General features: G+C 40.0%; 1 protein-coding gene across 1 annotated transcript in view; it reads left to right on the forward strand.

The window, feature by feature from the left end:
• Fras1 (Fraser extracellular matrix complex subunit 1) overlaps nt 1–12852 on the forward strand; it is a 415397-nt gene that overhangs the window by 142915 nt on the left and 259630 nt on the right. The window lies entirely within an intron of this gene.

The raw sequence follows: 12852 nt of genomic DNA on the forward strand, positions 1-12852 counted from the left end.
CTCTCCTCTCTTCCCCTCCCTTCCCCTCCCCTTCCCTCCCCTTGTTTCCCCTCCCCTTTCCTGTCCTTCCATTCTTCTTTCCATGAAATCAACATATTTATCATAAAATTATAAAGGACTGAATATATTCTTTTATTAAAAATAAAAATATGAATTTTATTACAAAGGTTAAAAATATTTCTCTACTGTGCTGAAGACTGGTCCTAGGATTGTGTGTGTGTGCTGCCTTCAATATTTCTCTGTAGTTTTTTTTCCCCGCTCTTTCTAAATACTTTGCTTATTCTAAATATGTACACAAATCTCACCCAATGCTAAACAACGTCTGGACTGATTAATTGATAGTTGAAATAAAATTACTTGAGGATTTCTTTGAATATGCATTAGGAACTTTGAAAATTTGCATATGTTCTGTATTTATGCAGAACAGATAAATAAGGCACCATTTACTGTGTTTATGAGATACCAGTTAGCATGGAAGTAAACATTTTAGTATGTCTTGGAGGGACCATCATTTCCCCAATGCTGTTTTTTTTTTTTTAAATATATAGTCATTCTTATAGCCTCTGTTCGGTTATTATATTGCATGACTCACTCTCTTCTAACCCAGAGAGTGGTACCCTTGTTAAATTGTCCTGTATGTGTTGATCAGTGTAGTGCTGGGGAATAATATTCTCTATATTCTCTATATATTTATGTGTAATATTATATAATAATATTCAGAGAGCTGTGAAATGAGCTATGAAGAATGACAAACCCTGCTTTATAAATGAAGTCTTCCTCTTCCTTCCATTTGATAGTCAGCTTCAGCACAGGGTCCACAGAACCCTTTTAGCTCATCGTAGTTGTCAATCATGGAACCCACTGATAAAGACTGAACGGGTATATATTGGGTGAAAGCCAGGAAACAAATGATCATGTATGCTTTGTCTTTGATTACATTTTCTAACTTTGTCTTTGATTGCGTTATCTAAGGGTACTGGCTGTCTTTGGCTCATCCATAGTACAACCATGCAGGACTTTCCAAGACTATAGAGTGATTGCGTTTAGCCTTCTGTAAGTTCTGAAGGAGCATGGGTTAACAGGGCCGAGGTGTGGAGTCTTGCAGTGGTTCAGCACGGACTCTCCCTGGCCCTTAGGCACTGGTTCATTTTGCTCAGCTCTAAGAGACTTACTAGAATTTTCAAGCCAGAACTTGTGAAGACTTCAGTGGAATCCACTGGAACCCGCTTGAAGAATTCATCTAGGCTGGTGGCCCCAGTCAGTGACTCTAATGGTTAGGTCGTTCAAAGTTACCAGGTTTTTGTTGTCCACTGTGGTCTCCTACCTATTCATTTGACTTGTGTGCATTTCACATCACAGACACTGCAGCCTCCTCTGGAAACTCATTATCCCCTCACCCCAACTTTTTTTTTTTTAAAAAAATAACAAATCCTCAGTTCTCTGGGACTTAGCATAATGTAACTTTCTCTGTGAGTGTTGACTGCAGGGCAATGTGGGAGAGGCTGCAGGTTCTCAGGGAATTGTTTGCATTTCCATGTGTATGCTGTACAAAGTTAATAAGTCCCAGCTAGTCTCTGCAGTGAGCACGTTCAGGGGCAGCAATTTGATTCTCTGGTCATTTGTAAAACAAACAGGAGGTGGGACGGGCATTGAGCTTAAATATCTCATCTCACTGTTCACAGCACATGTGCCACCTGTGGACTTTCTGCTGGCCTGCCCTGTGGTTGCCCTGGGCTCCCTAATTTGCTTTCAGAGCCTTTCATCTCATCCTTGTTCAGTAGGCACAGCTCTGCAAACCACACAGAGGCCTTTCTACTTCCTCTGCATTTTGTTCCATTCACCCAATTGACTGGTACTGTCAGCTAATTGAGGTAGAAATGTAAAATGAAAGCTGCCTTATTCAGCTGCCAAGTCTCCTCTCTTGGCAGGGAGCGGATGATGCTGCTAATTGTACCAGAAGTGCAGTTGCTCTGGGTTCTAGCTCTGGATTTAACAATGGAGGCCTGGGAGGGTCCTTCTGAGAGATGCTGGATACCTGCTTCACTTGAGTGGCTTCCTGGCAAACAGGGAGGCATCCAGCAAATTCCGTCATGCATTCCCGTGTTGCTGGATAATAACCACTCTGCATTTTGCTGACCGTGGGAGTGGGTTGCTTGGTCTGAGTACTCAGTCAATATGTCATTCTCATGAGAACTGGCAGTTAATTTCCTCTTGGTATATAATGGGGTTGGTGTGTGTAGGGGTGCACGTTCCTGGGAGTGAAGCTCACACGCCAATGGTGGTTGGTGCCAGCGTGTTTTTGGGTGAGTAGCTAATCCAGAACAGAAGCCCATTTTGTAAATTAGTTACTCTTGAAGGGAGGTTTACTTGTGTGGAAATAGTTGAGTAGCTTAGTGGAAAAAATGAGGAGAGTCAGAGTGCGTGATCAGCTGGTTGATAAAGTTGATTATCACCTTGCGTTTTGCCCCGACAGCCTTCCTTATTTCCTTTCCAGCTTTAATTTATGAATGAACAGACAATAGAACAATACTTAGAGGTAAACCATGTCAGGTTAGTCAGTGGGAACACTCAGTACAGGCATTCGAATTGTTCTACACAAGGAGGCTGAGCCAAGGGTGAACATTGAACCTTTGGAATCTTCAACATCATATCTCACAGGCATTTTGCTAAAGGGTCTTAATGTGTTATCTAACTAATTTAATTTGCCTCTTCCTACAACTTGTATTTGTGTTTAGAATAAAACTGAATTAAGATATGAGGTCAGATACTTATAAGGTAGTTTTCACTCACAAATACATTGTGGGACATTTGGAAGTCACGTGTTAAGGGGACATTTTCTTTGGAAGTAAATGTCTTGCTTATTCCATGACATCTAAAATTTATGATCATGTTCACCGAATGTCATCTTTACCACAACTGTTCAGTATCCAGACAAACTTTCAAATATCTCAGGATAGCATAGCACCTGTTCAGGAGTCTCATTTTATGGAGGGAAGAGCAGGTTAGTGTGAGGAAGCCTGTGACTCTAGGCACCTGCCAGCCCTGGAGACAGACTTAGTGGGTTGTTAGTGGCCTAACGAATGAGAATGTAAATTTACTGGATATTCAGTTTAGCTGGGGTTGCTGTAGTGGGCTAGCTAGAGGAAAAGCCAGGGACTGAGGATTCACAGAAGAGCTTCAGACATATGACAGTGCTGTGGCATGCTGGGACACAACAGTAATAGCTTGGCATTCTGCCAGAGATGGAGGGGTTCTTCTAGACCAAAGGTCATAACTGAGACATAAGACTAGAAGGTGAAATCTCAAACAGTACAGAAGGAAAATGGCTTCTAAAGGACAGTATAAGGGAATGAAATACTGTTGTCTGTAGATTTGGCTTTTTAGCAACCGCATCACAATGTAGCCATTCCTTATTTTTAGGAACAACCATCCATCCATCCTGTCCATCCTTCAATCCACCCACAAACTCATTCAAAAACATTAAGTGCCTGCTGTGTTTTATCCCCGTGGGGATACAAAGCTGCCTGAATAGAAAGAAATTTTCCTTTCTCTTGGGAAGGGAGAGAGACAACTAAAAACCTAATTATAAAATGAATGATAAGAATCTAGTAGAGAAGGAAGACAAAAAAAAATAATTTTAATATGGAAGATAATGGTATAGCTATAGTTTGATTTCGTGTGCAAACATTTTGAATGTTTAATTTCCCTCCCTCCCCACGTTTGCCGTAGGAATATGAAATGAAGTCTTTGGGCGCTGAGTTGATAGAGAAAAGAAGTAATTACAAGCTTAAGCTGTAGTGGAATTTCCCAGAATCTGGATTGAAGTAGAAATAGGAGGCTGACTTTCTGGTCATAATAGACATTTTTTTCCTGTGGTTAGCATCTCCAGGAATTTATAAAAGTTATTTTGTCATTGCAATATTCTCTGGTCAGATTCTTATTGTGTAACAGGATTGTGCTAGAATGAATGGGGAGGAAATTCCAGGCAAGGACCAGAAGAGCTGTGGATAGAAGCCTGGTTTCACTTGCTTGAGGATTTAAAATAAGGACATATTATTTGGATATTTTATTTTATTCTGTATTTTAAAGATAACCTTATTTTTTCATACTTAGCACCATAGAACCAGTTATTACAGAACTTAATAATAGAATATTGTTCAAACTCTAGGGCACAAGAAATTCATGTCCCCTTATATTGGGCACTAAAGATGCCATCTGAGAGTACCTTTCCCTCTCTCATTAAAAAAAACAACAACAACATCAACAAACAACAACACAACAACAACAAACCAAAACCAAACCAAACCAAACCAAATGGGATGAAGTGATTGTGGTTATGGCATCTGAGTTAAGTCATGGCTAATGCTGGTTATCTGCTTCCAATGGGCAAGCTACTCTGCCAAGAACAGTAGCTTGCTTCATCCTTACTATGAATTGAGTGTGTCTTATCTTTAATTTACAGCCTGGAAAAAAACTTGACCCAGAAAAACACATAAACTTGTCCAAGATCCTCAAGCTGAGAAGCTGTTGAATGGGCTTTTGAACCTATGCTATTATACCATGTCAGCTCTGTTGCTCAAGCCAGAGCAGATCTAGCCTGCATGCAATGCATACAATGCAGGTGTGCACCAAGTGGACAGGGTGGTGTACCTGGAAAACAATCTTAGAATCTCTAGAGTGAAGTGCATATATTATTAGCTAAAATGCAGGTTACTAACTTCTTTCAGTGAATATGATTCAGCTCTCTGAACTTCAGTTTTTCCTTCTGCAAAATGAAGATAAGGATTCAAAAAAAAATACATTAAGAGGTTTTAAGAATGAGTAAGATATCTGGGACTATTGAGAGGGTTCCCTCTTCCTCCATGTTTCCTCTTGGGGTCAAACAAAACTGGCAAGAACTGGTCTCATTGTTTGGAAGAGTTGGGGCTCTGTTAACATGAGGCAGAGGGCTCTCTACTTGATTAAGGAGGCAGGACAAAGTAGTATTTAATGTCTTGGAGTCTGTGTGGAAGTTAGATTAGAGTAGGTCTCTCATGCATCACTTCATCTGTTATGAAAGCAGGGAGCAGAACCCTGAGGAGCCTCCTCTTGTGGATTTCTAAAAGTCAGCGAGTGTAAGTAGAGAGTAACTTGCACTGTTTTATGCATTGTTATTGATACTTTTGGAGAGGAGAAACTAAAACTTGAATCCCAGATCTAGCCTGCATGCAATTCATCAATGCAAGTGTCCTTTCTGCAGCTTATTCCTTTGTTTGAAAATTTGGGGTCCTATGCCTCGGCCACAAATTGTGGTAAGGAGGAGTAGGTGAGTGTGGGATCTGGGACTAGTGGCTCTTGTTGTTAGCTTGTTCTCTGTCCTTCTTGTTTGATCCCTACCTCCACCCTTGGTACAGTTCAGTTCCAAGTCATCCATGTAAGAATATGATGTTAACTGGCTATGTTCTTCAGGGTCTCTTGAACAACTATATTTTCAGTTACACTCAGAAACTAGCATTCCCTCTGTGTTTCTTGCTGTTGTTTCTGCATGCTAGCTTAATCTTACAATGACTGTCTTTGACTTTGTCATTCTAAGACAGCCGGGCAATAGGCCCTTCATTCCAGCATGCTGAAATTGGAGAGCTTGAGTTCATGGTGTGTAAAACAAGATGCTTTGTAAACAGGTATGATTTGGAGCAAACCTTGGAAGTAGGTTTTAAACAGGGAGTGGTTTACCATTTTCTATTTTCTGTAGTATTAACTTGTATTTATCCCTCTAGAATGGAGGATCTAATGTCTTTTCTTGACAATAACTGCCTTATTCTCCTTTCTCTTTGGGGTTGACTGAGGAGCTTTCCATGAAGTTTAAAATGAAACCAAATGAAAAAGGCATTGTTTATCTAAGCTGTCTGTGGAAGGGCACTTGGGAGTGGAATTGAACTCTAAAATAACCTTATGAAAGTTATTGATTCGTTTCTTTATGGTACTTTGACAAACTAGGACCATTATTTCTGTGCCCAAACTGGAGCTGGGTCAAAGAACCCCCCAGTTTATGGATTATCTTTCTTGAAAACCAGACTTGCCAAGAAAATGAACTTCTGGAAATGAAGACATGAACCCCAGTTGAATGCTGCCTGTCTTTAGCAGGTTTGAAGGGCATGCAGGGAGTACAGTTAATTTTTAACCTCACTGAGTATGGCAAGGTTTGTAGATAGCTTAGGAGATTTAAATGGATTACCCACTGCGACATATTTGGTATGTGATTTCATTTAAGCACCTACTCAAAAGTTCAACTGCACATTCCAGGTTCTACTTGGGCCCAGGGTTGGCAGAAAGAAAAGAATGCAAGCATGCATGCATGCAAGCTACCTTACATTTTACAAGTAACTTTGAGTAAACTCACAAATTATACAATTTATTGTTGAAGAAATAGAATATACAAACAAAATAAATAAAGAAGCAATGGAAGAAAATCACCAAGCATTCATACCATAGAACAAATTCCTTTGTTCATTAGTTTTATAATGACATGCTTGTTTCTATGCATGTAAATACATTTTACTACAAAACAATCACATTCTATTTACAGTTTGGTAATTTGAAAGCATAGCTTTTAGAGAGCTTGATTCCCATTTCTGTCATATTTTGGGTCTAAAAAGCCAAGGGAATTTTAAAAATGAGATAAATTAATCAATAATTAAAGTGGGTTATTATACCAGTCATATGAGAGAAAATTTATGTTGACAGTTGATATACTGATCTTTAGAATGCTTTAAATAATTCGCCTTCCAAAATTTGAGTACCGATGAGGGATATATTCATTATTTATTTTTAGCACTAATCAAATGTTCAATAACTACTTAGCCAAATAAATAAGTTATGTCTGACCCCCCCATACCCACACACAAGTGCCAAGGATCAGTTAAACTTGGGGTTCTACATGTGCTAAGCAAGTGCTCTACCCCTGAGCTGTATCCTTAGCCTAGTAGCATTTTTTTTTTTAAACTGACATCACTTTAAAATACTTGGAGAGAGAGATGTGTCACTGGCAGGGATGTTTTATTCATCTATTACTACAAACATTGGCATGCTTTGCACACGTCTTCCACTGTTTTTTAGGTTTGTTGTAATAAAGTTCTCTAATCCATAATCTAGTGAAAAGCTGAAGAATGCTTCTCTTGTAGAGTTTGCCCGATTTGAAGAAAGGATTATAAAGTGATGTAATCGCAGTAGTAACATGGCAAAGAACCTGTAAAAGTTTCTTTACAATGTTATTTCTTTGGATTTTATGGCTTTATCCAAAGTTAGAAGCTGTTGAGGGGTTCCTGCCTCCTTACCTTCATAAAACAATTTTATGGGACCATAGAAATTGATTCGTAAGGTTTTAGGCCTGAAAAATATATAGTCATCTATCCGGCCTTGGGAAAGGCTTATTTTATTTAAAATTACCCATAAATTATTTATGTCCATGAGGACATTAATACAAGGAAGTACTTTGACAGGTCCAGTGCTTAGATGAAGAAATATGTTTCTTCACGCAGGGCTATATACCAATGAAGTGACAGCCAGCACCATTGGGACTCAGGAGTGCAGTGTGTTAAATGTTTCTAGAAGCTCTCCCACCCTTCAGTAGAAGGTCTGAATCCCGATGGATACGTTTGTGAGTCCAAGCAGTCACTTAGGCTTGCTTACTACCTCAGCCAGTGTTCATGAATGGGGCTAGTTGAAAGGAATCTGCAAAGAGGAAGATAGTAAATGAGCTCTCCCTTGTGGAAGGTTGAACTCTGCTGGAAAGATAAGTAATGGGAGTCAGGGAGGTTTTCAAGCTCCACAAAAGTTTCACCCTTGGATTAATGTAAAGAAAGGTTACAGTTTTGTGAAAGAACGTGAAATCTTAAGTGTGTTTTAGTAAAGCCTTTTTAGACTCCATCAGCTGTTCTCTGACACAGATATTATGGACTGTTCATACTGGAGTCACTGTGAAAATAGCTGAGTGTGTAGAAGAACTTGAAGTTTGTTGTAGACTCTTACCTCTTCAGGAAGGAAGGCAGATTACTGCCTAGAGCAGCGGTTCTTAACCTTTCTAATGCTTCCAGCCTTTAATACAACTCCTGCTGTAGTGATCCCCAATTGTAATATTCTTTCATTGCTACTTTATAAATTGTACTTTCTGCTGCTGTTTATGAATTATAATGTAAATATCTTTGAAGATAGAGGTTTGCCAAAGAGGTGGCAACACACAGGTTGAAAACTGCTGGTTTAGATGCCCCCTCTCAGCATAAAGCACCTCATACTTTCTAGTATGGCCGTTTACAGACAGATTTAAAGGTATTGGGGCTCAGGCTAGTGTGGCAGAGCTTCCCAGTCACCTAGATCCTCTTCAAACCTCCACTATATCTGCATTAGAAGTATCAAAGAATTAGATATCTTTTATTGACCTGTGAGCAGTGGGAAATGCAGAAAAATAAATTATTGATACATTTCATTTATCTAACATGAAAGAACAAAGTATTTTTCAGTGTGTTCTCTGTTGCACTGGAGATGCATTTGTGAGTGTAGGGGCAGATTTAGTTACCTTCTACCTGTGTCCATGTGAGTTGTGGTGTCTTAGTGAGTTATTCTGTGGTAGATCACCCCTTGGTAACCCATGAAACATGATCTGCATGCTCTAACAGTTGAGAGCACTGCATCTTAAAGTATACAGGGGGACTTTGTCTCATTAGGTACAAAGAAGAGTGGATATTGAGAGAATATTTTCTCTCTTTGGCTTCCGAGCCTTGTGAGAATGCCTTGTCTTTGTCCAGTAGCTACTCATAAAGAGCATTCCAGAAGAAAAGAGAAAACAAAACCAACCAAACAAAAACCAAGTAGCAACAGCAAAGCCCTTCACCTCCATAGTCTTCTGTAGAGTAGAGCACACAGTTGGTTGTCCAGTGCCCAAATAGACATCATTTTCAGCCCTGAAAAATGTACATATGGTAACCTTAGACAGATTGAGGAAGCTATATTTAGGAATATATATGTATATACATATACATGTATGCATGCAATAAGAATTAATATAAGAAAAGGTCATAAATTTGAAGGCAAGCAGGAGGGGTATGTGGGAGGTCTTGGGGGGAGGAAAGGAAGGGTGAAATGTTATTCAATTATACTCTCAAAAAGAAAGGCAAAAATGAAAGAAAACTGCACGCGAACCATAGATATCTGGGCGTTGGCTTTTATTATCTACCTAAGAATTTCTTAGTTTAGAAAGAGCTGCTGCTAAGGCACAGTGTAACATTTGGAGCCCCTCCCAAATATTGATACAATGTATTCATTTTTACTCTTGGTTCCAGAAACAAAAAAGCAAACAAATAGATAATGGTAACAACAGAATCCTTCCACCTCCAGATTCATCCTTGCCTCCCACTGCAATGGTCTCAGCTCTCTGAAAGCTAGCATACCAGTTGATGGACTAGTTTATTTTTTGAAGTTTTTACTTGTGTAGAACAGAGATAGGAATGTGGAAAAAACTAGCCTCTTCTTGTGGGTCTGCATTCATTCTGGGAAAGGAAATCTCTCAGAGATATGTGCTGAATGCTGTAACATATTAGGAAGCATTCAGAGAAAAGAAAATGAGTAGTTTCTCCATAAGTATGAAGCATGGTTCATACATCATTGCAAACATGGTCTTTTCAGCGAATTTACTTATCTTACTTTTGCAGCTCTATGTACCTGGGACATAGGTACTTCACTGAACAGCAGACATACAGTTAACAAGGGTGACATTAGCTTTGAACACCTAGCTGTTCCCGATCCAAGTGCTCATGTTGCCTAGGAACATTGTGACTTGGACAAGTGGGTCAATTTCTCTTAGCCTATCTCCCTAACTATAAAAGGAGAATAATAGTGATAGTAACTGTTTCATATCATGGAGGCCATCTTGGCATTGTGCTCAAACTCAGAATCATTTCTGGTACCCATCCAGGACTAAGACACGCATGGGGAAAAGCAACCACAGATGCTCAGCCCAATGAGGTGAGCACTTCCTCCCTTCCTTATCCTCTCTTCCTCCTCGGTTGTTGAACCAATGGAAACTTGTCCCTTTCTAGCTTACAGATGAACAAGACTCAGCCTATGGTTATTTTATTTGGCTTTGATAATTACTAGGGTAGGGAGTAACTGCTAATCTACTCTTCTAACTGCTGGCTGACTACTTCCCCAGTGGTGTACCTCAAATACTTGCTGTTTCTCCTGGCAATGTGCTCATGGTCCATCTCCTCTCACAATGGCTTCCTTCTCCTTTTGTCCCTTTTCTTCTTCTCCTCTCTCTACCTGAAATGCTCAGCCAGGTAAGTGAATACCAGCACACCTATATCTAATGCCCAATCACAGGCTTTAGCCTTTTATTGACCAATTAACTTGGGGAGCAAGGTTACATAGCACAATTCAGTATATGTGATAATCTCCTCATTGCGGAAAACCAGATCTTGGGGCCTACTGCTTAGCATTTGAATACATAGCAGTACCAGACCGGCCCACTACATTTCCCTCTTTTTGCCTGATAAAAATGGCTCTTTTATAAAAATAAACAACATATAGTAGGAACAATTATGAAACAATTATGAAAACTATTAGGTAAGTATTAGATTCTAAAATCCCCATCTGTTTGTATTTGCAATCTTTGGATAAAGCATTCTATCCACTATACTATCTTGGTGAGTTTAGAGTTCTATATCTAAATTAGTTGTTTCATTATCACCTTAAGCATTTAAATCCTGTAATTTTCATAACTTGGAATTACCTTACTTTTAAGGAAGGTTAACAGGCTGCAAACTTGGAATTGTATGTTAGAGTCTTGAGGCCAAACTCTCTTTTCCCAGGAAACCCCAAGTTTTATGAGTAGGGCCAACCACTAACTGGGACCCACTGATGCTACAGAAGGTTTTCTCTTACTTCAAAGCCAGCTGATGTAGAAGAAGGTGTGCTCCTCTGTCTTTGGTAGGGTTGCATTCTGGCTTGTAGTATATTGGAAGCATAAGTTGGAAATTACAACAAACTAGTTGTTGAACCTGGGAGCTGTGGTCTTCTGCCACTTCTGCCGTCTCTGGAAATCATCTTACTGCACATTTTTATCTCAGGAAAAGATCAAAATTCTAACAGTGATCTCCAATGAACAAGTATATCTTTTTGTACTATCCTCCAGTAAACAAAAACATAAATTTGTGACCACCTGTACCCACATAGCAGCACAAATTATTATTTGATCAAATAAGAGGGGACTGTAACCCAGCCAAATCAAGACACCAACTTTCCCATCCACCAATGTCTCAGTTCATCCCAAAGCTGAATCTTTCAATATTTGGATTCCAGTGACTATCAAGGGTCTAGAAACTTCTCTTAATGTGTCAAATAGTGTTTCCATTGGATGGAGAAGGAAAATATTGCTGAGAAAATTTAGGAAGGAATGGCCCATGAGGTAATATCTACTCCTTTAAGCATCTCTTCTATGGCAGGCTAAGGAGAATCAGTGTTTTAAGGGGGATTATAATCTGGACCAACAAGGCTACTAAGAGCTTGAATAAATGCTATAAATTGTGAGAGTGTCCACAGACATAGTGGGATCAAAGAATGGTTGAGCAACTATACCCTGGTAGGGGTCAAGGTCAGAAGCGATTCACCCCTGAGATGAAGGCAGTTTCAGGCTTCATGAACTTGCTTTGGAGAAGTGAAGGCAGAGCTCGGACTCCAGAAGGGGAGTGGGATGTGAGAGACATCAGAGAAGCCTGCGGCTTGACCCAGGATCATGAGACTTAGTCTGTCCTTGGAGGTAGGGCAAGGCCATGTAGGATCTACATTTTATTCTGTTGGAGCTGAGGGCATGCCACAGATAAGCACACTTAAAGTAGATTAGTGCTTCAAACCAAGCCAAGGAGTAAGTGGCTATTGTTGAGGTGGAGCAGGAGGATGGATTGAGAGCCTGTGTGGCTCACCACAGTCCTCATTGCTTTCACGCAAAGCCATCAGAGCCACCTCTCAATACCAGAAATAGATTTATGTCTGATCTCTGAGAGATCTGGGCCCAAAGGGACTTTAAAATGAGCCCAGTTGAGACAAGGCTCTAGCATGATGGAAGACAAGGAATTATAAAGACATTTCTGAGCCATTTAACTGAGCCCAGATTCACTGCAATCATGACCATTATATTTCCTTTCCAAATCATTGAATAATAACACTAGGTGGTCAGTTTCTGTCTACTTAATTCCCTTGTCTGTGTTCACGGTAAACGCAGTGGTGAGATCTGGGTGGATGCCATCTACACTTAGGCTTATGTATTAGTGCCCAGTGTTCCCCTGCACAGTAAGCAGAGTAGCCACCCAGTGCTTGTGCTGGTGAATCTGTCTTAAAACAGTGACCTGCTCCCTCATATCCTTCTTGCTACTTCTAAATGTTGAAATATGCTAACAAGTATAGCTGGCCATGCTTTTAGTATCTTTTAGTGGCAAATCCTGGGTTTCAGATGGTACCTAGAGCTAGTGTACATGTCGTCTTCTTCTTTTCAACCTGTTTGGATGATTTCTACTAGTTAGCAGCATAAAAAAACTCCAAGCCTGTGAGCCGCGTGTCCTCCTGAGGTTTCAGAACAATCAATAGTTTTTTACTCTGGATATTGACAGCTCTCTGCTGAATGCCCTTGTCTTTGGCTACGTGGGCTGACTGTTGTGAATTGGATTACACGCTTTTATTGCCACTCGGGTTTAATCAGTGCCCAGCATGTCCTGCGTGTGGTGTGCCTGCAACTTTCTTTTGCCTTTTTAATCGCTCGGGACATGGGGCTATTGATGGTGCTGCTTTTGTGAGTTGCAGTCCTTGACTGATCAGTTTGTTTGTTTT

Source organism: Mastomys coucha, unplaced genomic scaffold (genome assembly GCF_008632895.1).
Source record: "Mastomys coucha isolate ucsf_1 unplaced genomic scaffold, UCSF_Mcou_1 pScaffold22, whole genome shotgun sequence".
Lineage (NCBI taxonomy): Eukaryota > Metazoa > Chordata > Mammalia > Rodentia > Muridae > Mastomys > Mastomys coucha.